Below are 27,047 nucleotides of genomic sequence, written 5' to 3'. Positions count from 1 at the left end.
AAGCTTATTTTACTTTTTGACGGTTCAGGACCGTCAAAGGTCATTTAGTGACCTTCATGTCATGACGGTCCTGAACCGGCAAAGGTCGCGAAGGGGTTAAACGGGTGAAAAAATCGATCCGTGATCGATTTTTTCACTCAAACGGTGTTGCTCTAATGCCTCGACATCGAGGCATTGAGCAACACCAAAAAAAACATTCCCGGCCCCCCCCCGATCGCTCCTAGGAGCAAATAAAAAAACATGTTTGAAAGACTGCACGTCTTTCAAACATGGCGGCGCCCGCCGCCGAAAAACGGGTTTAGGAAGCGATCGCGAGTCGCTTCCTTTGCTTAGCTGGTGTTGCTAAGATGCCTCAGTATCGAGGCATCTTTGCAACACCTGTTTAGCAAAGGAAGCGACCCGCGATCGCTTCCTAAATGCTTAACTTACCTTCCCGGTACCGGCGTCTTCAAAACACACGCGGTGTTTCAAGATGGCGGCGCCCATCAAGCCGGGGGCGGAGCCTGCTGTCATCATCGGGGGGGGGGTGTTGCTGGATGTCATGGACATCCAGTGAATAACACCCCTAGTGGTCAGATCACTCATAAGAGTGATCATGATTTGCTAAATCAAAGGCAATGTTTTCTAAACATTGCCTTTGATCAGTATTGGATCTGCCTCCCTCCTTCACTTGCTTCTAGTGAGGGAGAGAGACAGATCAGTGTGTTTTCAGGTATTCTCAATAATATATATATATATTGATCCAAAGGCTCTTATAAGAGCCACCCATTTAATATTAACCCCTTCATTGCCATTGATCACTGCATAAACAGTGATCTTGCATAGTGGCAATTGTTTTTGGGGTTCTTTTTTCTTTATTTTTTTACTTTTTTTTTTTTTTTTACTTTTTTTTTAGGGTTTTTTTAAATTTTTTTGTTACAGCCATTAACCCTTTCCTTCCCCACTATTTTTGCTGCAATTGTTGCCATGCAGCGGTATACGGCTGAGGAGGCATGTTCCAAATTTGGCCCTTTTGCCCCCAAACAATCTGACAAACCCATGCATGTGGGGTATCAATGTACTCAGGAGATGTTGCTGAACACATATCGGGGTGTTGTATGACAGCAACAACATACCAGGAGCTGTAATTTTACACCTGAAGTACAAAGTATGTTTAAAAAACAGCAAAAACAATTACTATCACAAACTTTGACAAGGGTTGGTGGTAGGATTAGTGCATGGAAAGGGTTAAACTATCAGCATCTAAAATACCCTGGGGTGTCTAGTTTTCAAAAATATATGGTTTGGTGGGGTAAATTTAATTTGCTGGCTTCAAAGATGCCCCAAATACCACATGGAGACAGAATTACCAGATTCAGAGAAAAATGGTTTTGAAATAGCAAAACGCTACTTGTACTTATTGCCCCATAACGTGTAGAAGAAAGCAAAAAAACATAAAAACATTGGGTATTTCTAAACTCGGGACAAATAGTAGAATCTATTTAGCAGGTTTTTTCAGTAGTTTTTTATGATGAATAAAAGATTTTTCAAATAAAAGTGAGAAAAATTTTTATTTTTTCAATTTTTCGTCATATTTTATTATTTTTATTATAGAAAATTACATCATATATAAAAAATTATGGTGTCTGAAGAAAGCCCTTCTTGTCCTGAAAAAAACAATATATAACTTGTGTGGGTTTAGTAAATGGGTTAAGAGAAAATTACAGCTAAACACAAACACCGCAGAAACGATAAAACAGCCATTGTCACGAAGGGTACAAAAAATAGAATCAGCCTTTGTCACGAAGGGGTTAATAACAGTATTACTGGGATTTTTGTCATGCTGCAAGTCATAACATATTTGTTAAAGGAGCAATGATGTACAACGCTATCAATTTTATATATTAATGCTTGCAGAATTTGTAACAAAATGTTTTGGTGCAATATTAGCCATACATGATCTGTATTACCTGTAATTTTCTGCCATCACTAATAGATTTTTGGAATCGTAAAATTAGCGTGCCATCTGTAAACTGTTCTTCAAAGCATGGCAGCATCACTGTATTTCCTTGTTTTCATTTGGGTCCCTGCCCAGAAATAATGATTACAGATTAATTCCATGGAAAAATTACAAACAGTATTTCATTAACATGGTTTTAACTATGCTTCACCAAATATTATTTTAACTGTTTCTTGTCAAACACTGATTGCCTAGCATTTCTATGGAGAGGTGTATGTTTGATTAATAGTAAAATTTGAAATTCTAAGTAATACATTATAAATCAAATAAGGATTTGAGTTTTAAAATGTATATGGTATCTAATACATTAAGCACATTGAAAGTATTTTACATATAATGTTTGTAATTAAATAAAAAACATTAAATAGTTAAGAGCAACAAGAGAAATGTTAAATGAGACACTATGGATATAGGCACATTCACAACATATAGAGACTTAGTATGTTATCAAGAACAGGTGGCTTGCTTAAATAATTTAATCACTCTCAAGTGATCAGGTTGAGAATCGTAGGAGCTCATCAGTTGATTTCAATAATGAACATTTGGCACCCAATGAGAACTTTGCAACTAACTGTTAGCTGCCTATGACTTTCATGTTGCACATTAATTTTCAGCTACTGCTTTTGGGATAAAAAAAATCAATTCTCTCAGGGGTGTTTTAAAATCTTTGCAAAGAGAGAATATATTTTTATTTGTGCAAATAAAATAACAACAGTAAGTTTCTTTGCATTAGATGTATGTTTGCCTTTATATAAAACATACTATTAGAAATGTTATCTGCTGATGCAGATGTGTGATATTGCACAGTTCTTAACTTTAAATATAAAACACTGTACTTTGGTATGAAGCATATAAAAATAAAGAGAATGGGTATGTGAAAAATTTGAAAAATATATGAAACTATATATAATTCATCCCTGTGATATCAAAAGCATTTATTGTACCATTCAGCTTGATATAGAGGCTGAGAAGTTAATGGAAATTCATTTATAATAAATTGCATTTTATTGTATTCTTCCTGACATTTAGAATATATGAGTGAAAAAATACCTTATCTCTGCTAACAGAACGGAAGAATTGGAATTTGTACATACATTGCAGAGTTCCTACTTTAATTTTACAAGAAAAGACTAGGTGCGTTATCATTTTGCAATTAGACTAAAGCAGTGCTAAAAACATAAACTATGGTTGTGTCACCTTTAAAACATTTCTAGAATAGTTCATGTATATTTTATATAATTTTGTAACAGCTCTACACATTTATAAGAAAATGTTAACATTTCATACACTAGTAGCCTTTTCACACAGTATAAAAAACAGTTTATTTAAAAAATGTTATGGTATTTTATTTACATGATTGAAATATAATGAAAGAGTCTATACTTTTTGTAAAACTTAAATTCAAATTTGGCAGAATATTGAAAATTGTGTCTGCAGGAGTTACTATGTTGGAAACGATATTTCAGAAAGTTACATGCAGTGTGATGTCTGTGGGCAGAAATTCACTTACTGTTCCTTTTGTGACTGATTAAAAAAAACTAGAATATACATACAAAAAGACACAAGAAAAATAATCCTACCAAAATTTCATTCTAAAATTGTCATAGATTAAAAAATGTACTCTTCTGGCACTAGAGCAGGTTTATTTACTCCCATGCACAAGTGAACCCAAGTGGTTAAGGATGCATTGGATCCCCCTTTGAGTTGAATACAAATGTCATACCTTCCTTGTCCCCCTTTCCCTCTGGTTACCAATGGGCACAGCAACCCCCCTTCACCATTTATTTATTTATTTTTTAATTGTGTAAATGTTGAGGTCACTCTCATTTCACTGTGCATCCCAGAAGATTCAACGTTAAATTTGTGAGTTCCTAAGCCACCTTTGCGAAGCCATAGGCTAATCTTCAAATCAGTTGCTTTTTCAACTTGCAGCAACTCGACTCTTCAGCAGTCAAGTGGATGCCAGTCAAGCACTTCACTTATGTGTGTTGGTAATAGTCCATTTATGACCAGGCCTTTAGCCCAACGTGTGGACGTTTTCTCGTGTGCACTCATATTTTGATAAACAGACTTCCTTGTCTGGAAAAACTGCATTGTACAAACCAACGTACCATTTGAAGTTTATCAATTAAGTATAAATCAACTCTCTTGCTTTACCTAAATTATAAAATCCTAACCCCAACAATTTTCTCCAGTGATAAGGGCTGAATTGACCCTGTGTAATCAATATTTAAATGTCTAGGATGGAATTAAAATAATCAACTTGCAGATTCTTGCAGGAATTTTTTTTTCTCTTTTAAATCATGCATAGTAATACACATTATTGAAATGTTTAGATAATAATAAAAACAATTAAATAAACTCTACAATATTCTGCCATTGAGTGCTGATCGGACTATATATTTTGGACTTCCAGTTTAAAAGGGGTGTGGGGCGTTCACAACAAAATTGTGTGCTAAATAATCCCATTAATGCATTTTTTTAAACGTATTAACTTGAATGCATGTCAAGTGGACATATGTCAAGTGTCATTTTTATTGACGTACAAAAGCAAGATGGCTGCATTTAATATACAAGATAGACTTTGTTACAACGTGTGTGGGTTTGCTGCTGCAAAATCACATTGTTCCAACTTACATGAATTCTCATTTTAGTGAACAGACCTCATAAAAATATATTATGCAGTAAAATCCAAATGTATAACATTAAGTGAATAATATATTTACTCCAGCATTTGAAGATGTCCAATTTTCTCACATGGTTTTATTTAAGGACATTGTGTGTGTTTGTTACATATGAACAGAGGACATACGTTCTGTCCTCTGAAGGGGTTGTCATGTGTAGTTTATTCCTTCTAGTCATCATAAATATATATTACATTAACCACAGCTATTAAACGTAAGAGCATTATTCCTTTGCTCCTCGGTTATGTGCCCTCTTATTCACTTGACTTACTCTGTAAGATGACCTCATTGCCTATGACAGACAAGGAGACAATCTTAAGTGACAAAGAGACAAATTTCATTTTGTTGTGAACTGCCTTTTCAGTTATTTCTGTTCTTTCTTATTCTCCTTACTGACCTGGACTAAGATGTTTTTCTGACAGAGGTCTTCAACCTTTCTATTAAACTATGCAAATTATAATCCAGTTTGCACTTTCACCAGGCAGCTCTGGAGTGCAATTGCATGTGCATGCAAGATTCAAATTTATAATATATAATTTTGTTGTGTCAGTGCATATTAACATAAAAGTAATATCTAAACAACTGTCACAGAGTAATCAAATTGTATCAATATATGCAGTGGTGTTTAACTAATTGAATCTAAATTAGTGTGTCATATTTAAATTAAACACATATAAAAGTCAGCTTTAAATAACATGAGGCATTCAATGTCATGACATTACAATGCCTTTGCTCTAAAGGACAAATAATATACTGTGGACAGTAATACTGCACAACCAACTTTTGAGATCAGGCCAAATCAATTGCCAAACAGCATCTGTTCTGTTAATGGTGGTGGCATAATGTTGCCATAAATTGAGCCTATTCAGAGGTTCAATTACACTCAGCCATATACCACACATGTGTATATAAAACATTTCTACATTACTCTGATTTATATTTTGTAGCTCTGACATCACATCTACAGTGGGGCAAAAAAGTATTTAGTCAGCCACCAATTGTGCAAGTTCTCCCACTTAAAAAGATAAGAGAGGCCTGTAATTTTCACCATAGGTACACTTCAACTATGAGAGACAGAATGGGGGTAAAGAATACAGGAAATCACATTGTAGGATTTCTAATGAATTCATTGGTAAATTCCTCGGTAAAAGAAGTATTTGGTCACCTACAAACAAGCAAGATATCTGGCTCTCGCAGACCTGTAACATCTTCTTTAAGAGTCTCCACGACAAACCCATGCATGTCGGGTATCACTGCACTCAGGAGATGTTCCTGAACACACATTGGGGTGTTGTTTGACAGTGAGATATGCCAGAACCTGTATATCTATAACTAAAGTACAATTTGTGTGGAAAAAAAATAAAAAAAATTACTATTACAAAGTTTGACAAAGTGTAGTTGTATAATTGGTGCATGGAAAGGGTTAAAATAACAGCATTTGGAATACCCTGGGGTGTCTAGTTTTAAAAATATATGGTTTGACGGAGTTAAATTGAGTTAACCGGCTTCAAAGATATTCCAAAGAGGAGATGGAGGCAGAATGACCAAATGACCACCTGAATTACGCATGCCCCAAAAGTAGCCTTTAACCATCCAAACAATCTGACAAACCTATACATGTGGGGTATCGCTGTACTCAGGAGATATTCCTGAACACATATTGGGGTGTTGTTAGACAGTGGCATATACCAGGACCTGTATATCTATAACTAAAGTACAATTTGTGTGGGGAAAAAAATAAAAAAAAATACTATTACAAAGTTTGACAAAGTGTAGTTGTATAATTGGTGCATGGAAAGGGTTAAAATAACAGCATTTGGAATACCCTGGGGTGTCTAGTTTTCAAAAATATATGGTTTGAATGGGTTAAATTGAGTTAACTGGCTTCAAAGATGTTCCAAAGAGGAGATGGAGGCAGACTGACCAGATTTGTTAAAAAAAGATTTGGAAATCATAAAACGCTGCTTGTACTTATTGCCCTATAACTTACAAAAAACAGCAAAAAAACATAAAAACATTGGGTATTTCTAAACTCAGGACAAGTAGTAGAATCTATTTAGCTAGTTTTTTTACTTGCTTTTTTAGGTGAGTAAAAGATTTTTCAAATAAAAGTCATAAAATATGTCTTTTTTTTTCAATTTTTCACCATGTTTTTTTTATAGTAAATAAGATGATACGATCAAAATAATGGTATCTGAAGAAAGTATCCTGAAAAAAACAATATATAACTTATGTGGGTACACTAAATGGGTGAGGAGAAAATTACAGCTGAACACAAGCAGGCTGTTTACAAACATTCAGCCTATTATCTTAACCCCTTCGCGACCTTTGCCGGTTCAGGACCGTCATAACAAGAAGGTCACTAAATGACCTTTGACGGTCCTGAACCGTCAAAAAATTAAATAAGCTTAGAAAGTGATCAAGGATCACTTTCTTCGCTTAAACGGCCTTGCTGCAATGCCTCGATGTCGAGGCATTCAGCAAGGCCGAGATCGGCATCGGGGGCCATGTCTGGCCCCTCCCCGGGGCGTCAACAGCCGCCATACATTGTATGGCGGCGGACGCCCGTTTTAAAAGCGGTTAGGAGGCGATCAACGATCGCCTCCTAAACTTAAATGGTGTCGCTGGAATGCCTCGATCAGGAGGCATCCAGCGACACCAAACACTTACCTCTGGGTGGGCTGTGACCGCTCCGGAGAGCGGTCACAGCCGCCGCTGCCGGTGATCTTCGCCATCAAGCAAGATGGCGGCGGCCCGGGAAATAAAACAATAAAGACGAAAAAGTTCGCTAGAGGGTCTCCAGACCCTCTAGAGAACTGGCTCCACTTGCTGGTTGAATACAGGTACTGCATTCAACCATGCAAGTCAATGGAGCCCAGCTTTCTAATCACTATGTGATTAGTAAAATATTCAAAAAAAATAAAAATAAATAAAAAATGGAAAAAAAACATAAAAAAAAATGTGCTAACATTTAAAAATAATTATGCAGTGATGTCACTAGATGAACCATCCAGTACCAGCAAAATGTGTAAAAAAAAATATATAAAAAGTATTAAAAAAATAAAATAAAATTAAAAAATAAAGTTTATTATTTTGAGCAAGTGCTAAAATTTCTCAAAAATCTCAACAAAGAGTTAAAATAAAAGCACTTCAAATACCCAAGGGGTGTCTAATATATAAAAAAAAATGGCTGATGGGGTAAATTGGAGTGGCCTAGCTCAAAGATAGGGCATAGGTACAGACTGACCAAAATGGAGAAAAAAAGCGCACTTCCCAAATGTGGCATTTTAAATCTGAAACAACCCAACAAACCCATGCATGTCGGGTATCACTGCACTCAGGAGATGTTCCTGAACACACATTAGCGTGTTGTTTGACAGTGGCATATACCAGGACCTGTATATCTATAACTAAAGTACAATTTGTGTGAAAAAAAAATAAAAAAAATTACTATTACAAAGTTTGACAAAGTGTAGTTCTATAATTGGTGCATGGAAAGGGTTAAAATAACAGCATTTGGAATACCCTGGGGTGTCTAGTTTTCAAAAATATATGGTTTGAATGGGTTAAATTGAGTTAACCGGCTTCAAAGATATTCCAAAGAGGAGAGGGAGGCACAATGACCAAATGACCACCTGAATTACGCATGCCCCAAAAGTAGCCTTTTACCAGCCAAACAATCTGACAAACCCATGCATGTGGGGTATCGCTGTACTCAGGAGATGTTGCTGAACACATATTGGGGTGTTGTTTGACAGTGACATGTACCAGCACCTGTATATCTATAACTAAAATACAATTTGTGTGGAAAAAAAAATAAAAAAAATTACCATTACAAAGTTTGACAAAGTGTAGTTGTATAATTGGTGCATGGAAAGGGTTAAAATAACAGCATTTGGAATACCCTGGGGTGTCTAGTTTTCAAAAATATATGGTTTGAATGGGTTAAATTGAGTTAACCGGCTTCAAAGATGTTCCAAAGAGGAGATGGAGGCAGACTGACCAGATTTGTTAAAAAAGATTTGGAAATCATAAAACGCTGCTTGTACTTATTGCCCTATAACTTACAAAAAACAGCAAAAAAACATAAAAACATTGGGTATTTCTAAACTCAGGACAAGTAGTAGAATCTATTTAGCTAGTTTTTTTTACTTGCTTTTTTTAGGTGAGTAAAAGATTTTTCAAATAAAAGTCATAAAATGTGGTTTTTTTTCAATTTTTCACCATGTTTTTTTTATTTTTTTTATAGTAAATAAGATGATAAAGCCCATAATGAGAAGACTATTATATATATTAGATGTTCTAGGGAGTAACATCAGTTTAACCATTTGAATGACAGAATGGGCATGCTTAGGACAGTGCAGTATTTGCACGATACCCATTTTTCCTTGCAACAGAGGCACTCAGCAGGGTAACGTAACATGCAGAGAGCGTAAGCTTCATTAAAGATTAAATTTACTGTGTGCAAGGTGAAAAGCAGGGGGGTATACAAGCAAATTTGTATGTAGGAGAAGGGGGCGCAAAAAGAGAAGGAGAGGTGAAAGGGTGTTTGTATAAGTGTATGGTGTGAAAGTAGGTTTGTGTATTGAGTGCATTTTGGGGAGATTTGTTCTTTTTTGGTCAAATGTTGGTATTTACCCTTTGAAATGGACACTCCTTTGGCCTCATACAAGTCACACCTCTGCCCCTTTTTACCTAAAAGAACTTTCTCTTATCTCGCTTTCTTCTCTAGTAGCCTGTTAGCCACCTTCTAAAACCAAGCAGTAGTTAAGGGAGGTAAAACATGGCTATTCAAGTAAGGGAAGTGAATAACCATACCTCCCACCACATTTCTTAATTCTTCCAACGACAGACACAAATAAAAAATTGCGCTATAAAGTGTATCTTTCCTTTAAGGACTAGGCTTTTAGGACAGGTTGTTGAGATTTGCCCTTTTCTCAGTCAACATAGTCTCTGATTCATTTATACTCTCAAATTGACCGATTTCCACCAGGGTTGTGCCAAGTTGACAACTTAATTCCTTTTAGGGATAGTACGCCAAGAGTTGCTATTAAAGAATATCACTATCATTTTCTAGAAATTCACGTGTGCATTAGACCTGACAGAACATCAAATGAGTAACCAGAACTAGTATATACACAAAATTCATAAAGACTATAATGCTGAATGTATCTATTTTTTCATTAATACTAAGAGGAAGGCTGTCAGGTCTATTGCCTCCTGTGCTGCACTGATTTATAGATTCTAGGACACTGACAGGTTTTGTTTTGGGTTTTTTTTAAATGCCACATACAGCCACTCAGTTGATGAAAACTTTAACCCCTTCGTGACAAAGGCTGATTTTACTTTTTGTACCCTTCGTGACAATGGCCTTTTTAACATTTCTGCGCTGCTTGTGTTTAGCTGTAATTTTCTTCTTTCCCGTTTACTGAACCCACACACATTAGATATTGTTTTTTTCAGGACAAGAAGGGCTTTCTTTAGATGACATTGTTTTGATTGTATCATATTATTTACTACTAAAAAAAGTATAAAATATAGTGAAAAATTTAGAAAAAAATGACTGTTTCTAACTTTTAGTTGAAAAATCTTTTACTCATCTATAAAAGGTAATGAAAAAACCTGCTAAATGGATTCTACTATTTGTCCTGAGTTTAGAAATACCCAATGTTTTTATGTTTTTTTGCTTTTTTCTACCTATTATGGGGCAATAAGTACAGGTAGCGTTTTGCTATTTCAAAGCCATTTTTTCCAAATCTGGTAATTCTTCCCCCCATGTGCCATTTCGGGTATCTTTGAACCCGGCCAATGCAATTTACCCCATCAAATCATATATTTTTGAAAACTAGACAGCCCAGGGTATTCCAAATGCTAGTATTTTAACTCTTTCCATGCACCATATCTACCACCAGTTTTTGTCAAACTTTGTGGTAGTCATTTTTTTGCATTTGTTTTGTCACACACATTTTACTTCAGGTATGAATTAAAAGGTTCTCGTATATGTCACTATCACAAAACACCCCAATATGTGTTCAGCAACATCTCCTGAGTACAGCGATACCTCACATGAATGATTTTGCCTGGCTGTTTGGGGGCAAAAGGGCCACATTTGGGGCATGCGCATTTTTCAATGTTGAACTTTGGCATTTGGGCATTCACTGCCCATGCCCTATTTGGTACATCTTTGAGCCGGGCCATTTCAGTGTGCCCAACAAAACCATATATTTTTCAAAACTAGACACCACAGGGTATTTTAAATGCTGGTATTTTAACTCTTTGCATGCACACATTTTACCACCAGCATGTTTTCAAAGTTTGCAGTAGTATTTTTGTGTGTGTATTTTTCCCACACACACCTACTTTATGTATGAATATACAGCTCCTGGTATATGCCGCTGTCACACGACACCCCATAATGTGTTCAGCAACATCTCCTGAGTGCAGTGATACCCCACATGCATGGGATTGTCATTTTTGTGGGAACTAAAAGGCCACATTTGGTACGTGTGCATTTTTCTAATTGGAAATTAGGTGTGTGGCCATCCTTCCCCCGGTGTTAATTGGGACGTTGTTGAACCTGGCCAATTCAATTTACCCCATCAAATCATACCTTTTTTAAAAGTAGACACCCCACGGGCATTTAATATGCCAGTATTTTAACTCTTTCCATGCGAGAATTGTTTTAAGCTAATATGCTAATTTTAGGACTTGCTCACAAAAATATATTTTTTATATATATATATTTTTTTTTGTCTTTTTAAAAAAAAAATTTAACATTTTTTTTCAACTTGGAGGTTCCCCTGATAGTGACATCAGTGGGAAATGATTTTTACATTTTACTAGTTTTTTACTATTTTTTTTCTAATTATTATTAATTTTATTTTATTTTTTAATTTATGTTTACTAATCACACTGTGATTAGAAAGCTGGGTTCCATTGACTTGCATGGTGAATGCAGTACCTGTATTCAACCTGCAAGTGGAGCCAAAGTTCTCTAGATGGTCTGGACCATCTAGCGAACTTTTAAAATTTGTTGGTTCCTGTTACAGGGCAGCGGCCATCTTGCTTGATGGCGAAGATCACTGGCAGCTGCGGCTGTGGCCGCTCTCCGGAGCGGTCACAGCCCATCGAAAGGTAAGTGTTTGGTGTCGCTGGATGCCTCCTGATCGAGGCATTCCAGCGACACCATTTAAGTTTAGGAGGCGATCGTCGATCGCCTCCTAAACGCTTTTAAAACGGGCGTCCGCCGCCATACAAAGTATGGCGGATGTTGACGCCCCGTGGAGGGGCCAGAGATGGCCCCTTCGTTCCGATCGCGGCGTTGCTGAATGCCTCGAGGTCGAGGCATTCAGCAACGTTTTTTGGGTGCAGAAAGCGAAAACAGATCGCTTTCTGCACCCGTTTAAAGACGTGCCGGTCCTGGCACGTCAATTGTCGTAAAGCACATGCTTTTCCGTGTCGTGCCAGGACCGGCAATTGTCGTTAAGGGGTTAAACAGCATTTACACTGTAACTGGATACACTTTTGTATACAGTCCCATTTGGGGAGCATTAGATGGACAAAATTTTTGCACAATGTGGATTTGTGGGTAACTTATTTTGGGTCACTGATTTATTTAACTATTTGCCTTGGACTAATCCTTCGAATGAATGATGTCATATAGTTACATAGTTCATAAGGTTGAAAAAAGACCTAAGTCCATCAAGTTCAACCCTTCTACCTAACTTTCCTATTCTTGATCCAAAAGAAGGCAAAAAAACCCTAATTAAGCTACTTCGAATTCTGCCATCAGGGGAAAAAAATTCCTTCTTGACTCCGTATTGGCTCGGATATAGGCCGCACCCGAATATAGTCCGCACTCTAAAAGTTTGGTGCTTTTTTAAAGAAAAAGTTTTGTAATAGATATGCTGCCACTCTGTCCCCCGACTTACCAGAGCAGACTCAGCGGATGTGCCGGCACCGGAAGTTGTATATGCGTATTGCGTAGATGTCCCCCGCCGGCCCCGCAAGACACCCGGGAGTCTGCTCTGGTAAGTCTTGGGGCAGAGGTAAAACGCATCGTGTGGACGTTCACCGGCTGCGGCGATGCGCGTAAACAACCTCCGCTGCCGGCACGTCTGCACGATGTGCTTTAACAATCTCCCTTGCATGGACTCCCCTCGTGGGAATTCCCAGCAAGGGGGATTGTTAAAGCACATCGAGCAGACGTGCCGGCAGCGGAGGTTGTTTACGCGCGCATCGCCTCAGCCGGTTAACGTCTGCACGATGCGCTTAGACAACCTCCCGTGCTGGCACTCCCCCGTGGGAAGTGCTGGCAGGGGAGGCTGTCTGAGCGTATCAGAGAGTAGGATGCAGGTCCCCTGCACCGCTGCGGGGGATCTGTATCCTAACCCTGCTGCCTGCCCGGCGCCCGGAACTGCATGTCCCGGGCGTCAGGCGCTAGACCCCGAATATAGGCCGCACTCCCACTTTAAAGACTTAAAGTGGGGGGAAAAAGTGCGGCCTATATTCGGGCCAGTACGGTATTAATGTTATTCTATTTATATCCCTGTATGCCATGCCTTTCTAAGAAAATATCGAGGCTTCTTTTGAAGGCATCTAATGTATTGGATAACACCACCTCCCTTGGAAGTGAATTCCATACCTTTATTGTCCTCACTGTAAAGAATCCCTTCCTTTGTCGTCTATGAAACCTGCGCTCTCCCAGTCTCAGAGGGTGACCTCTTGTTCTTTGTATATTTCTGTTAATGAACAGGTCACTGAAGAGCTCTTTATATTGGCCCTGCATATATTTATATAATGTTATCATATCCCCTCTGAGACCCATTTTTCTAGCGTATATAATTTTAACTTTTTTAGTCTCTCTTCATAACGCTCTGTCAATGCTCTCCTTGTAGTACTGCGACAATTATTCAATAATTCACTTTGTAGTTATCCTATAAAGATTCAGCCAGTTTGGTTGGGAAGTATTTGCCATTTCCATTTGTGGAAATAATGCTAAAAATACATATTTCCAATTAATGTCTAAATAAAGTAGCGTTGTTAGTGTGATGAAGCTACACATGAAACATCAAAGATAATTCCCAGCTGTGAAGAAAGTGAATCATATAGATAATAGTTGACTGTTCCTTTCATTCAAAAACGGGCAATAAATATGTGTATTTGTATTGATCTAGGTATTAGCAATTAAAATATAGCTACATGAAAATAGCACAGAAGACAACAAACAGATTGATCAAACACTGTGATGCCAGCTTGCTAAAGACCTTTATATTTTAAAGTCTGCAGGCTCATTGTGATCTATGACCAGGTTATTTCTAATTACCAGACTGTTGTAGTCAGCAGGTTTTGTGAATGCCCCAGGACCACCTAATCTTAGAGTTGTTTTGAAACTGGTCATTAATTGCTGAGAACACTTCATTTGTCATCCTCCCTTTACAAAGAAAAATACTTTTTCTCCCTTTTTCAGAACTTCTTGTTGTTGTGAATAGTGATTCCTTTAATACTACTATAAAGCTTAAGGACAGGGCAAGGTCAAATCCATATCTCATGAAGGAAGCATAGATATTTTCTCTCATCCACTTTCCAAAGCTTGCAATCTAGAGGACAATTAAGGAAAAATCATAGGGGGGTTATACAAAGCACAAGAAGTGACCTCTGCTTACCCAGTATGAAGAATAGTAGCTATTCAGCTGTGGTGATGGGTTCTGCAGCAAAATGATTCTTTAGATCTGGTCACACAGTGTGGATAATGCAGACAGAGAGTCACCATGTTTGCTTCCCTCAATAATCTCTTTATCATTCACACAAGTGTTAATAGTATTTTTCAAGTATACATTTATAGACACTACTACTAATTTATTATTTTCACACTTAATATCTGATCTGATTATTAAGCCCTTCATGACCGGGCTTTTTAAATTTTGTACCGTTTGTGACAGTGGCTGCTTTAACACTTCTGTGAGAAATGTATATTTCTAGCAGGAGGGGCACAAGGTGTTTGGGCATCTTTTTTATATTTTGCAAATGTTTAGTATTTTTGATTTTTCAAATTGTTTGACATTTTCTTGGAACTGGATGGCAACATGGTGACATCACTGGAGCTTATTATTTAAAATTTTTATTACATTTTTAATAACGATCTGGACTAATATATTTTTGGTATTTTTTGGCAAAGAATTTTGTTCCCTGCCCATTTGGCCGGAAATTGGAGGAAATTTTTAATTTGGAAACAAAATTCTTTGCCCAGTGCCCTTATTCACTCTCTCACACTGTCATTCTTGTTTGCTCTCTAAATGTTTCTCTACCTTTTCTGCCGACCACTTTTGCTTCTGCCGACCACCTCTGCTTCTGCATCTTCTTCTTTATCTTCTCCCTTCTCTTCTCTTTTCCCCATTCTATCTTCAATCCTTAATCCGGTATATCCCCATCCCCACGGACATAACCGGGCAACCTCCACCAAAATGGCGGCGCTGCTGTGATGTCCTGCCTGATCCTCCAATCGGGCAATATGATAAATATAATGCAATACTTCAATAGATATTCCATAATGTAATTTGTATACTATAGAGTTCAATACAAATATAATATTTAGGATGAAACATCTACAGTATATTAGATCAAACCTGATCTTTTGTAATGCTTCCAGCCTTATTTTTTTCTAGATGGCTTACATCATATTTCCTCTGGCAGACCTAGTTACTCCATTGGTCAGAAATAATGTTTATCTCCTCAACACAAACTGCCCTGTAAAAATCCCAGTAATTGTGTTTGGGAGGTTTACATGCTATATGCCAACCTTCAGTGTGTGCCTCCAGGACAACTGCTTGTATAAAGCAGTCTCAATAATTGTATTACTCAATTTCCCACTTCTATAACTGAGGGTTACATTCTACCTTGACCTTAATTGTCTTCTGCATTGATGTCAAGAATCATATCTTGAAATTCCTTTTGAATAACTCCCCAAATCAAATCCACATACAAAAAGAAAGGATTTTTCTATTATATCCTAAATAGTACAAGAGAAACAAATCCCATCCCTTCGCATAAGGACATTAACATATAAAGAAGTTGTATCACCCACTGTAACTGGCTACTGCCACTAGTACATTTTTCCTTCACATCACATCAAATAAATGAAGAATGAAGGAAACGTATAGTTAGAGTTAGAGAGTAACAGGCCAGGTATGATTATGTATGTAGTTAGATAATATGTCTATTTAAACACCCACCAAAAAGTCTTTAAAAAGCTACAAGTCTCTCTCTCTTTCTACCGATTACATTGGGGCATGTAATACAAAAATAAAGCAGTATTGTTGATTATTATTAAAAGGGTATGAAGATGTAAAGATTCAAGAACTCTTTTAAAATGTTTTTATGGAAAGGATGGCCTACATGACAAAAAGGTAAGCGTGTATGCATGAGCAAGGGAAAAACTGCAGAGATATTAAAATGTTAAAGAAGGCAGGAAAATTGACCAGAGTGACAAATTATGCATACCTGGCAACTAGCCGGGTTTGACCCGGAAATTGCTGGGTGAGCACTGCCGAATCCTCCGGGGCGCGGGAGCGGGGTCTTGACTCCCCCAACGTCAGCGGGACTGCCCACCGACATCAGCGGGACCGCCCACCAATGTCAGTGTGCACTCCTGGCCGCGTCCCGCAAGTGAAGGCTCCGGGTAGCCAGAGCCCAGAAGTTTCCAGGTATGCAAATATGAGGCAATAGAAAACCATAAATTAAAAAATTAACGGGGAATAAAGGAAGATGAAAAATTAGCAGACAATAATGACTGAAAAAGTAAAGGAAATAGAATAAAAGTTAATTGGAAAAATGAGAGGGACTGAACAAAGAAATTGTATTGGATGGAAAAAAGGACGGGAAGACAGCTCAAGGTAGAATGAAATGTAAGAAGAAAAAAGTGAAGGGACACAAAAAATATCAATCTATGGATTGACTTGTGCCACCCAAGAATGTTAAAAACAATCTTCAAGTTTTAAATGATTGCTAGTCCCTGGCCTACAGTAACAATGATATCCAACATAAATGGCAATATTTTAATCATTTATTATTCATTTGATTCATAAATTGGAGCAGTTCCTGTGTGACAATATTGTCATTGTCTTTCACATTGTCTGTGACAAATATACTGCCTAGCTTTTTCTATGATTGATGTGTTTTCTAGCTCTTAAAATTATTGTTTTACTGATGTAATTTTATACCTAATAGGAATTCTGTACTTCCTTAACTTGTCAGCTTGAATTTGATGCATTTTTAAATGCATTGGGAATTTTTTTATCATTTAACCCCTTCGTGACAAAGGCTGATTTTACTTTTTGTACCCTTCGTGACAATGGCCTTTTTAACATTTCTGCGCTGCTCGTGTTTAGCTGTAATTTTCTTCTTTCCCGTTTACTGAACCCACACACATTAGATATTGTTTTTTTCAGGACAAGAAGGGCTTTCTTTAGATGACATTGTTTTGATTGTATCTTATTATTTACTACTAAAAAAAGTATAAAATATGGTGAAAAACTTAGAAAAAAATGACTGTTTCTAACTTTTAGTTGAAAAATCTTTTACTCATCTATAAAAGGTAATGAAAAAACCTGCTAAATAGATTCTACTATTTGTCCTGAGTTTAGAAATACCCAATGTTTTTATGTTTTTTTGCTTTTTTCTACCCATTATGGGGCAATAAGTACAGGTAGCGTTTTGCTATTTCAAAGCCATTTTTTCCAAATCTGGTAATTCTTCCCCCCATGTGCCATTTCGGGTATCTTTGAACCCGGCCAATGCAATTTACCCCATCAAGTCATATAATTTTGAAAACTAGACACCCCAGGGTATTTCAAATGCTAGTATTTTAACTCTTTCCATGCACCATGGTAGTGGTAGTCATTTTTTTGCATTTGTTTTGCCACACACATTTTACTTCAGGTATGAATTAAAATGTTCTCGTTTATGTCACTATCACAAAACACCCCAATATGTGTTCAGCAACATCTCCTGAGCGCAGTGATACCCCACATGAATGATTTTGCCTGGCTGTTTGGGGGCAAAAGGGCCACATTTGGGGCATGCGCATTTTTCAATGTTGAACTTTGGCATTTGGGGATCCACTGCCCATGCCCTATTTGGTACATCTTTGAGCCGGGCCATTTCAGTGTGCCCAATAAACCCATATATTTTTGAAAACTAGACACCCCAGGGTATTTCAAATGCTAGTATTTTAACTCTTTCCATGCACACATTTTACCACCAGCATTGTTTCAAAGTTTGCAGTAGTATTTTTGTGTGTGTATTTTTCCCACACACACCTACTTTATGTATGAATTTACAGCTCCTGGTATATGCCGCTGTCACACGACACCCCAATATGTGTTCAGCAACATCTCCTGAGTACAGTGATACCCCACATGCATGAATTTGTCATTTTTTGGGGGAACTAAAAGGCCACATTTGGTACGTGTGCATTTTTCTAATTGGAAATTAGATGTGTGGCCATCCTTCCCCCGGTGTTAATTGGGACCTTGTTGAACCTGGCCAATTCAATTTACCCCATCAAATCATACCTTTTTTAAAAGTAGACACCCCACGGGCATTTAATATGCCAGTATTTTAACTCTTTCCATGCGAGAATTGTTTTAAGCTAATATGCTAATTTTAGGACTTGCTCACAAAAATATATTTTTTATATATATATTTTATATTTTGTTGCCTTTTTGAAAAAAAATTTTTAAACATTTTTTTTTCAACTTGGAGGTTCCCCTGATAGTGACATCAGTGGGAAATTATTTTTACATTTTACTGTTTTTTTACTATTTTTTTCTAATTATTAATTTTATTTTATTTATTTTATTTTTTTTTACTAATCACAATGTGATTAGAAAGCTGGGCTCCATTGACTTGCATGGTGAATGCAGTACCTGTATTCAACCTGCAAGTGGAGCCAGAGTTCTCTAGATGGTCTGGAGACCGTCTAGCGAGCTTTTAAAACTTGCTTGTTTCTCTTGCAGGGCGGCGGCCATCTTCCTTGATGGCGAAGATCACCGGCAGCTGCGGCTGTGACCGCTCTCCGGAGCGGTCACAGCCCACCGAAAGGTAAGTGTTTGGTGTCGCTGGATGCCTCCTGATCGAGGCATTCCAGCGACACCATTTAAGTTTAGGAGGCGATCGTTGATCGCCTCCTAAACGCTTTTAAAACGGGCGTCCGCCGCCATACAAAGTATGGCGGATGTTGACGCCCCGTGGAGGGGCCAGAGATGGCCCCTTCGTGCCGATCGCGGCGTTGCTGAATGCCTCGATGTCGAGGCATTCAGCAACGCTTTTTGGGTGCAGAAAGCGAAAGTAGATCGCTTTCTGCACCCGTTTAAAGACGTGCCGGTCCTGGCACGTCAATTGTCGTAAAGCACATGCTTTTCCGTGTCGTGCCAGGACCGGCAATTGTCGTTAAGGGGTTAATGATGATGATTCAGTAACTTTTTGAAAAGAAATGTAGGCAATATTTGCACATGGGGATTGCCAAATCTTTTTTTATATATCAGTTTATGATCAATTAATGTTTATCAATTAATAATTATTTAGATGAAAATAATTCTGAAATACATATAAGGAACTGTTGAAACCAGAGTAATCTCTGTCTATAGATCCCCAGTCTTTCTTTCTTACATCAGTATTCTTAAAATTAGTTCAATTTACCTGTGGGCAATTTGATACTGACACATGATCATGAGATTGAACAATTATACAATGATATGCTAATATCATTTAAAAGCCTTGAAATGTGAAGTGTTAATCTTAACGACGCAGCATAAAAAAACAATAAAGGTGTCATATTATGGACTTCTCCCACATTAATTTTGAGAATTCAATTTTATTAGTAATATAGTTGCAGATATATCACTGTTAATGGGCCATAATACATTTATTTACTGTGAACCTTCTTTTCATTGTAACCCTGGCATCTATATGGAATAAGCAATGCATGAAAATATCAAAATCTTAATTGCGGGTTATTTCATGTAGGGTCATATATATGGTTTGTGATTTATTGGTGTTATATGTGACCTGTATAGTCTGTGAGCAGTAAGCTTTGATACCTAAACTTGAAAAATATCTGAGGTTTCAATTGCATTATTTTTTTCTCCTCCCCCAAAAATAAAAACATACTTATTTACCTGTCAGTCCCTTGGATTTTCCCTTTCTAGCATATTATTTTATATTTTTTGTCCTGTGATTTGTGTGTTATATGATTGGTTAAAACTTTAACCAAATAATATTCTCTAACTTATTCCTAATAGTCAATTTATTTTGTTATAAGTCTATATTTGGGGTTTATTCACTAAACCATGTTATGAGTTAGCTAGAATGTTCTTAACGACAAAATCGAAAAGTCACACCATAAATGTTTTCTTACTGTCTTATAGTAAACAATATCTTAATAATAGCGAGCCATTGGGAATATACAAAACAATAACTTTATTAGCTTTTCTGTAAAGTAAAATGTACCTAGCACATAAGGTTTTTAAACAAGACATGTTGTCCTTTATATAAAAATTTCTGCAGGGCACAGAGAGGCCTGTGCAGTTTAAAAAATGATGCAAAATAATAGTCACATTGAAAAATATAGACATAACCATTATCAAAAAGTATAAAAAGATAACATGTTTATTTTTAAAATGTTGATGGTACTGGCCATAAAGATGTTTCAATATGTTTACATTGGTGTATAGGCCCAATATAAATGATCTTTGAGTGTTTTTCTTACACAAAACCTTATACCCAGTGAGGACATTCCCACCAATCGTAAATTGAATTGGTACCAGAGTATTATTATTAGTTACTGAAAACAAAATGAAAACATCTAAAGATTGTCCAAAGAATGTTAGATGTAACATTTTCAAGAACAACATTTGCACAATACTGTAATAATAAACAGTGTTTGTTTAGGACTGTGCGTGTATATTTAGCATCCTCTTGGGTTTTGCCTTCAGTAACACAATGAGTTATTTAGTATTTACTTACTATTTAGTAGTATGGAAACTGAATTAGACTTGCACCATACACATGGCAAAACAATAGAAGAGGAAAAAAAAATGGACGCGATACATTTTAGAAATAGAACAGTTTCACAAAATAGAAACAAATATAACGAAGCTAGAAAATGATGTGTTTTGCCTAACAAAGTATTATGGAACCACTTTGTTGACTTCCTTGCTGTAGTTCTGTAGGGTAACATTAGTCTATCCTGATTTGTCATACTTAAAGCTCAAGAACCCACAATGGACCTACCAGTCCAAGAATAAATAAATAAACAGTGACATAACATTAACTGTCTTCTGTGAACTTTATCTGTTGCTACTTCCTCAAGTACCTGGATTATGATGCCTCACAGTAATTCTCAATATCATGATTGTTATCTGGTTTATAAACTAATAACAAACTTTAGTATCATATCAGTAACCTCCTTTGCAAGCTTATGTTATTTTAGGCACATACTGCCATCTTTCTCTGGTGTGTAGTAAACACTAAATATCAGCTCCTGGCCCCTAGGAACACAAGTCTAACCTGGAATATTAAAAATGTTTGATTTATTTCACAAGAGAGAGCAACTCATTCTGTGTAGGATTTGCTTGAAATTGCTCTGGGAATTTAGAGATCTAGATGGGGTTTTATCCTTTTGCAGACATTATTAGACAATGAGATGATAATTGATTGATGATATCAGCTAATTGATTGATGAGGTTGTCAAAAGAACATATATTTAGCTGTGCTTTCTCCTCTCACCGTGTCAAATGTCGGAGCAAAACTGATTTAACAACTAAACTGAGCAGATGTGATCAGAAAGTAAATCACCACATACACAAAAAGAAAGTGTCCTTTCCTCAATGTGACCTCGTCCACAGATAGTTCACTTAAAATATATATGCTTCATAAATTTCATTTGAGATTTATAAAGACAGGATTATCCATGGAACAGAAAATGGCTTCCGTGTCTTCTATGCACATGAAAAGTAAATCATGATTCACTTACTTGTGTGCATTGTTATGGCAAATAACTTGATTCTGCTTTGATACAGAGGCTAAAAAGGGTACACTTAGACCAAGTTTCAAAGATAGCTAAAGGTTACTTTGAATTAATAATGGTTTCAGCGCCATGACTAAAATTAATTTTAGTGTACAATGAACTAGTTGACTAGCTCTTCATTCGTGTATTTTTTTTGTTTTAAATGGGTTTTATAAGTTTGTGTGAAACACCTAATAATACGATTATGCAATATTGTTTTTTTAAACTGGTTTACAATAAGTAGTTTATTGCATTCACTATTTGAAATAACGTGCCATATACATGTTATGTACATATAATTTATATATTTGACTCTAACTTGATTATACATAAATGAAAAAAGTCGGTGCTTATGGTATTCGGTGTATTCTAATTTATTCCTGACTTACATAATCTACAGTGGAACATATGTTCAAATAATCAAGCCCATCTGCTCAGCTATAGAAGAGTACCGATCATAGATAATTTATTTGCAAATAATACAATTACCATCAAGAACAAAAAAATAGTTGTGGAGAGAATTAGGTACTGAAATTTGTATATGTTTTATCTTTTTTGGAACACAGCACAGACTGTTGGAGAGTTAAATGGATGTGAGATGGCATGTAAGTCTGTCCACCTTAAATACAGTAACAATGCGTAAAACTGTAAGGCATGTGTGAAGGGGTAAAATAGGGAGAATAGGACCCACAAGCACTCCCCTGACATCCATCCCCATCAGGAAAGTGAAATAACTGCTAATGTTATGGTTAAAATAGAAGTGGAAGTTACTTGGTAAAGAAATACATTTTCATAACCATGTATGAGTATAAAGATTAATGACATGTAGTGGGTGGAAAACACTTTACATTTCTTCAGCACAAAAGTTTTATTCTCAAGCTAGACGTTAATATAGGAAATTACAAAACATCAATAATATATAAATACTGTTTTCTTAATATAATACTTCAACAAAAGCAGCTATAAGATAATGCATTAGTGTAATCTATTTTACAGCGGGTAGATACATTAATAGTGGTTAGATAGCATTATTTTGTGAATCAAGGGGGTAATTAGGTGTAACATAGTTGTTCCACTTTATTACATCCAATTTTCATATATGTATCATAGTTTTACAATTAACATGACTAAACACATTTAAGAAAATGTGCATTGCATCAGTTTATTTTAGGTTAAGGTTAATCTAAACAGTGAATAAACATATTTTATGTGTTATTATTTAGTATGTATCACTGAATACATACAATCAGTCTCATGCTGGAAATAACTAATTTTTATTAAGTAATGCTTCATATTGCTTAAAATGTTGTGCTTGTGATATTCTGTGTTTACATTAGTAATCATATTAACATTAAATAATTTAAATGCCTTTCAGGCTTCAAATACAATATTTAAAAATATTAAGAACAGTAACATACAGATGTCTTAATATTTACATTTATTTAAAACTCAGCTTGATAATTGTTTTTGTAATTATCACAACTATAATGGCTTATACTGGCTCTTTTAATGAACTTTGAGATCTGGTCTAATGAGTTTTAAAGCATGAGCTTTTGGCCATGGTTATCTTTCTTGGCAAATAAACTCTCTTGTCTGATGAATGTGACACATCTCATTATTTTAAGTGTACATTTTGTAGCATGTCTGTCATGTTTCCATAAAGAATCACTAGAGAGGAATAAAAGAGAGCAAGGAAAGAAAATTGAACTCTATGGTATAGAAATCTAGTAATGTATTGTATTTTTCAGAATCCATTCTCGGGTTTAAATTTCATTTGATTTGCATAATAATACTGAACCTGCAAAACGTGATTGAAAGTCAAAGATAACTCCAGTTTGCACTTGGTTCAAATTACAATAACCAGTTCAATCACATAGAAAAATAGAAAATATTGAATGGCAAAAAATCAACATATTCTGCCATTAAAGGACTATTTTATTTATAAATGTTCATATCTTCTGACTCCAAACATCTAACCGATTCATTAGTATCTGGATAGTTTATGGTTTGCTTTGTGAAAAACAAGATGTCTTATTTTGTGCATGTAGGACTTATTATCTTCTGAACGGATATTCTGTCATTGTTAACAAATATTCATAAATATAGTGACTAAAAATAAATCTGAAGTACAGTTCAATACAAGATAAATAACAGCGAGTCCCGATATGTCTGGAGTTCTGCATTATGCTGATTCTGAATAAAGATAGCAGGCTACTTAGCCACATTTGTATTCAATGTTAAAACTATGAATTTATTAAATCCATATTGGAAAAAAACAAAGAACACAAAAATACAGAAATCAAAAACCCCAATTGTTTACTCACAATATCATATAGCATACTCAACTCAGGCCAGAACAATTGTATGCCTAATGCATTTTGTGTGAATGTTGCAATCAGTCTTAGACGATAAACAACATCAGGTTATTACTCACAAAAGCCTATGTACTCCCTAATATTGAATAATTAATAATGATAGTACATTTTCCGAAATACTCTGAATTTATGTCCGGACTTCGAGACAATTGGCCTCTTAATTTGAGAAATGAAGATTTATACTAATTGGTCTTCTCCACCCTGAGTCAAATTATAAAAAGCTGCCTGACTAGTGATGAGCCTGTTTATTAATGTAATTTATTAGGCCTATAGAATTAATATGCTGTATCATTTTGGTGTTAGTTGATGCTGAAATGCCACTTATTGTCAGGGTCCAAAACCCGGACCACAACGAAGCCACTCACCTGAATACCCGCGACGGGATCCCGCGACGCATCTCCTTCCTCCTCTACAGCCAGCGTGTCTGCCTCTAGGGGCGCGCGCGCCTTCAACAAACTTTATGCGTCCCCGAGTGGAGACGCCGGGGAACACGCCTGAATGTGCTGTTTACCCTTTTTACAGTGCTGCGAAATATGATGGCGCTATATATAATAATAATAGTTATATGCATATGTCTCTTACAGGGAACTCCTCCATATGTTAAGTGATTACAGATGTATACAGGAAACCCAATATCGGAAATACTCTCTTCCATGCTAAGTCCTGTCATCCTGACTATCTCTTTAGAGAGATCTCTAAGGGACAATTTATGCACCTCAAGAGAATCTGTAGTACACCAAAAACAACTAAAATATTTGGTGAATAGGGTTCTGAAAATAAGTTATTCCAAACATGATGATTTTACGACGAAGAGAACGGTAGATAGGATTAGCCGAAAGTCCATTTTAGGGGTTCCTATAAATATATATAGCTAAACAATAGAATACACATAATCATGGTTATTTAGAATGTGGTTGTTAGATGTGTATATATATATATATATATATATATATATATATATATTAATGTAAATTACACATATCGATTTACATGTATAAGTTTCTAGGATAGAGTACCTGATTGTAGTATCATATGGTTTTATTAAATATTTATTTAATATATGTGTACATAAACAGTAATTGAGAATGAGCAGAATTTCAATTTTTTAATATGGACACTTGTTATGAGTGGCTACAACCTAACACCGCAGTTGCTTAATGAATAAGCTCATTCAGCTTGCCACCAATAAACAAGTGATGCACAACACAAACAGTTTTAACTCTTCAGGGAAGCCTATTTCCTTTACATTTGGTTAATATTTACTCTTTTTATTCCTAAGAGATGTCATCTTTATTTCAGCAAAATATTTTGGAATATTGTTGTTTCTGGCAAACTGTATGCCTTGCACAATTTAATATACACTAGGAGGCACACATGAGCCACACATGTGTATAGCATGTATAGATGTAAAATAAGACGTATAGCTCAACTAAAGCTTTCAATTCTTTGCAATGAGCAATGTATTTTTTTTAACATAAAAATATAATATAAAAGCTGAAAACCTGTAGTAGTCCAGAAAAGGCTTTAAGTTGCTTGAGAGTCTCTTGTATGTTAAAATCCAAAGCAGTCCTACTGACTCAGCTCCCTGGTAAGCAACATAGCCAAAATTAGACAGAACTCATCAAACTTGGGGTACTTTGAAGCAGTGGTGGGCTTAGCAACAGATAGTGTGACAGAATCCCCAATATTATATTATATTATATTTATGCCTCAGGTAGGTTTTTTGAATGATAATCGCTGGGTATGTGCTGAATTCTTGCTTTGTTTTGTGAAAACCTGTAGTAGCATGATGTAAGTAATTGTAAATGAGAGATTGATTGTAAAGTGAGACTGTAAATTAAACACTAATAAAAACACTTTCACACTTTACAATGAACAGTGAGATATGTACTATGTTGTTTATGTGATAATATCTTTAATTTCTAAATGTTTTGTGGGTCGTATGCATTACATTCCGTTATGTTTATTGTTGGTATCTAGGAATGAACAGATTTAGTGTAGTGTATGCAGTTGTGCTAAAAAGTTTGCATACCCTGGCAGAAATTGTGAAATATTGGCACTAATTTCGAAAACATGACTGATCAAGCAAAAAACTATTTTATTTGAGGCTAATGATCAAATGAAGCCATTTGTTGTCATAACGTTGTTTGGCTCCTTTTTAACCCCTTCAATCCCAGGGGTTTTTGGTACCTCAAAGCCCGGAGCAATTTAGCCATTTTTGCGCTATGTCGGTTCAGCGATGATTCTCTTTTCCTGTGAATAGTGTACCCATGTAAACTATATATAGTTTTTTCAAGGAGAGATAGAGCTTTCATTTGATACCATAGTTGGATGATTAGCTGAAAATTTTGAATGAGAAACTTTTCTCTCTGAATCCTCACAAAATTAGGTAAAGTGATGGAAAATCCCCTCCAAGTTTATCAATTCAGGTGTCCTGATTTCAGAAATACCTAATTTATATAGATTTTCCATACTTTCCCAGCACCAGGGATACATTTTTTGTATACGCTGCACGAAGGGCTGGACGTACCGGTATATAATTAATATGCGTTTTTTGGACGGCCTGGTACGTCCATAGGGGATTGAAGGGGTTGAATCACAATGATAACAGAAATCACCCAAATTTAACTGATCAAAAAATTACATACCCTTGAATGTTTGGCCTTGTTACAGACACACAAGGTAACACACAGGTTAAAATGGCAATTAAAAAGCCACACCTGTGGCTTTTTAAACTGCAATTAGTGTCTGTGAGTAAATAGTCAATGAGTTTGTTAGCTCTCACGTGGATGCACTGGGCAGGCTAGATACTGAGCCATGAGGAGCAGAAAGGAACTGTCAAAAGACCTGCGTAACAAGGTAATGGAAAGGATATAAAAAGATATACAAAGCCTTAAAAATGCCAGTCAGTGCTGTTCAATGAC

This window comes from Sceloporus occidentalis, unplaced genomic scaffold, assembly GCF_023333645.1.
Source record: "Sceloporus occidentalis isolate IW3139 unplaced genomic scaffold, rSceOcc1.0.p SCAF_44, whole genome shotgun sequence".
Classification (NCBI taxonomy): domain Eukaryota; kingdom Metazoa; phylum Chordata; class Lepidosauria; order Squamata; family Phrynosomatidae; genus Sceloporus; species Sceloporus occidentalis.
This window is presented reverse-complemented; position numbering follows the sequence as displayed.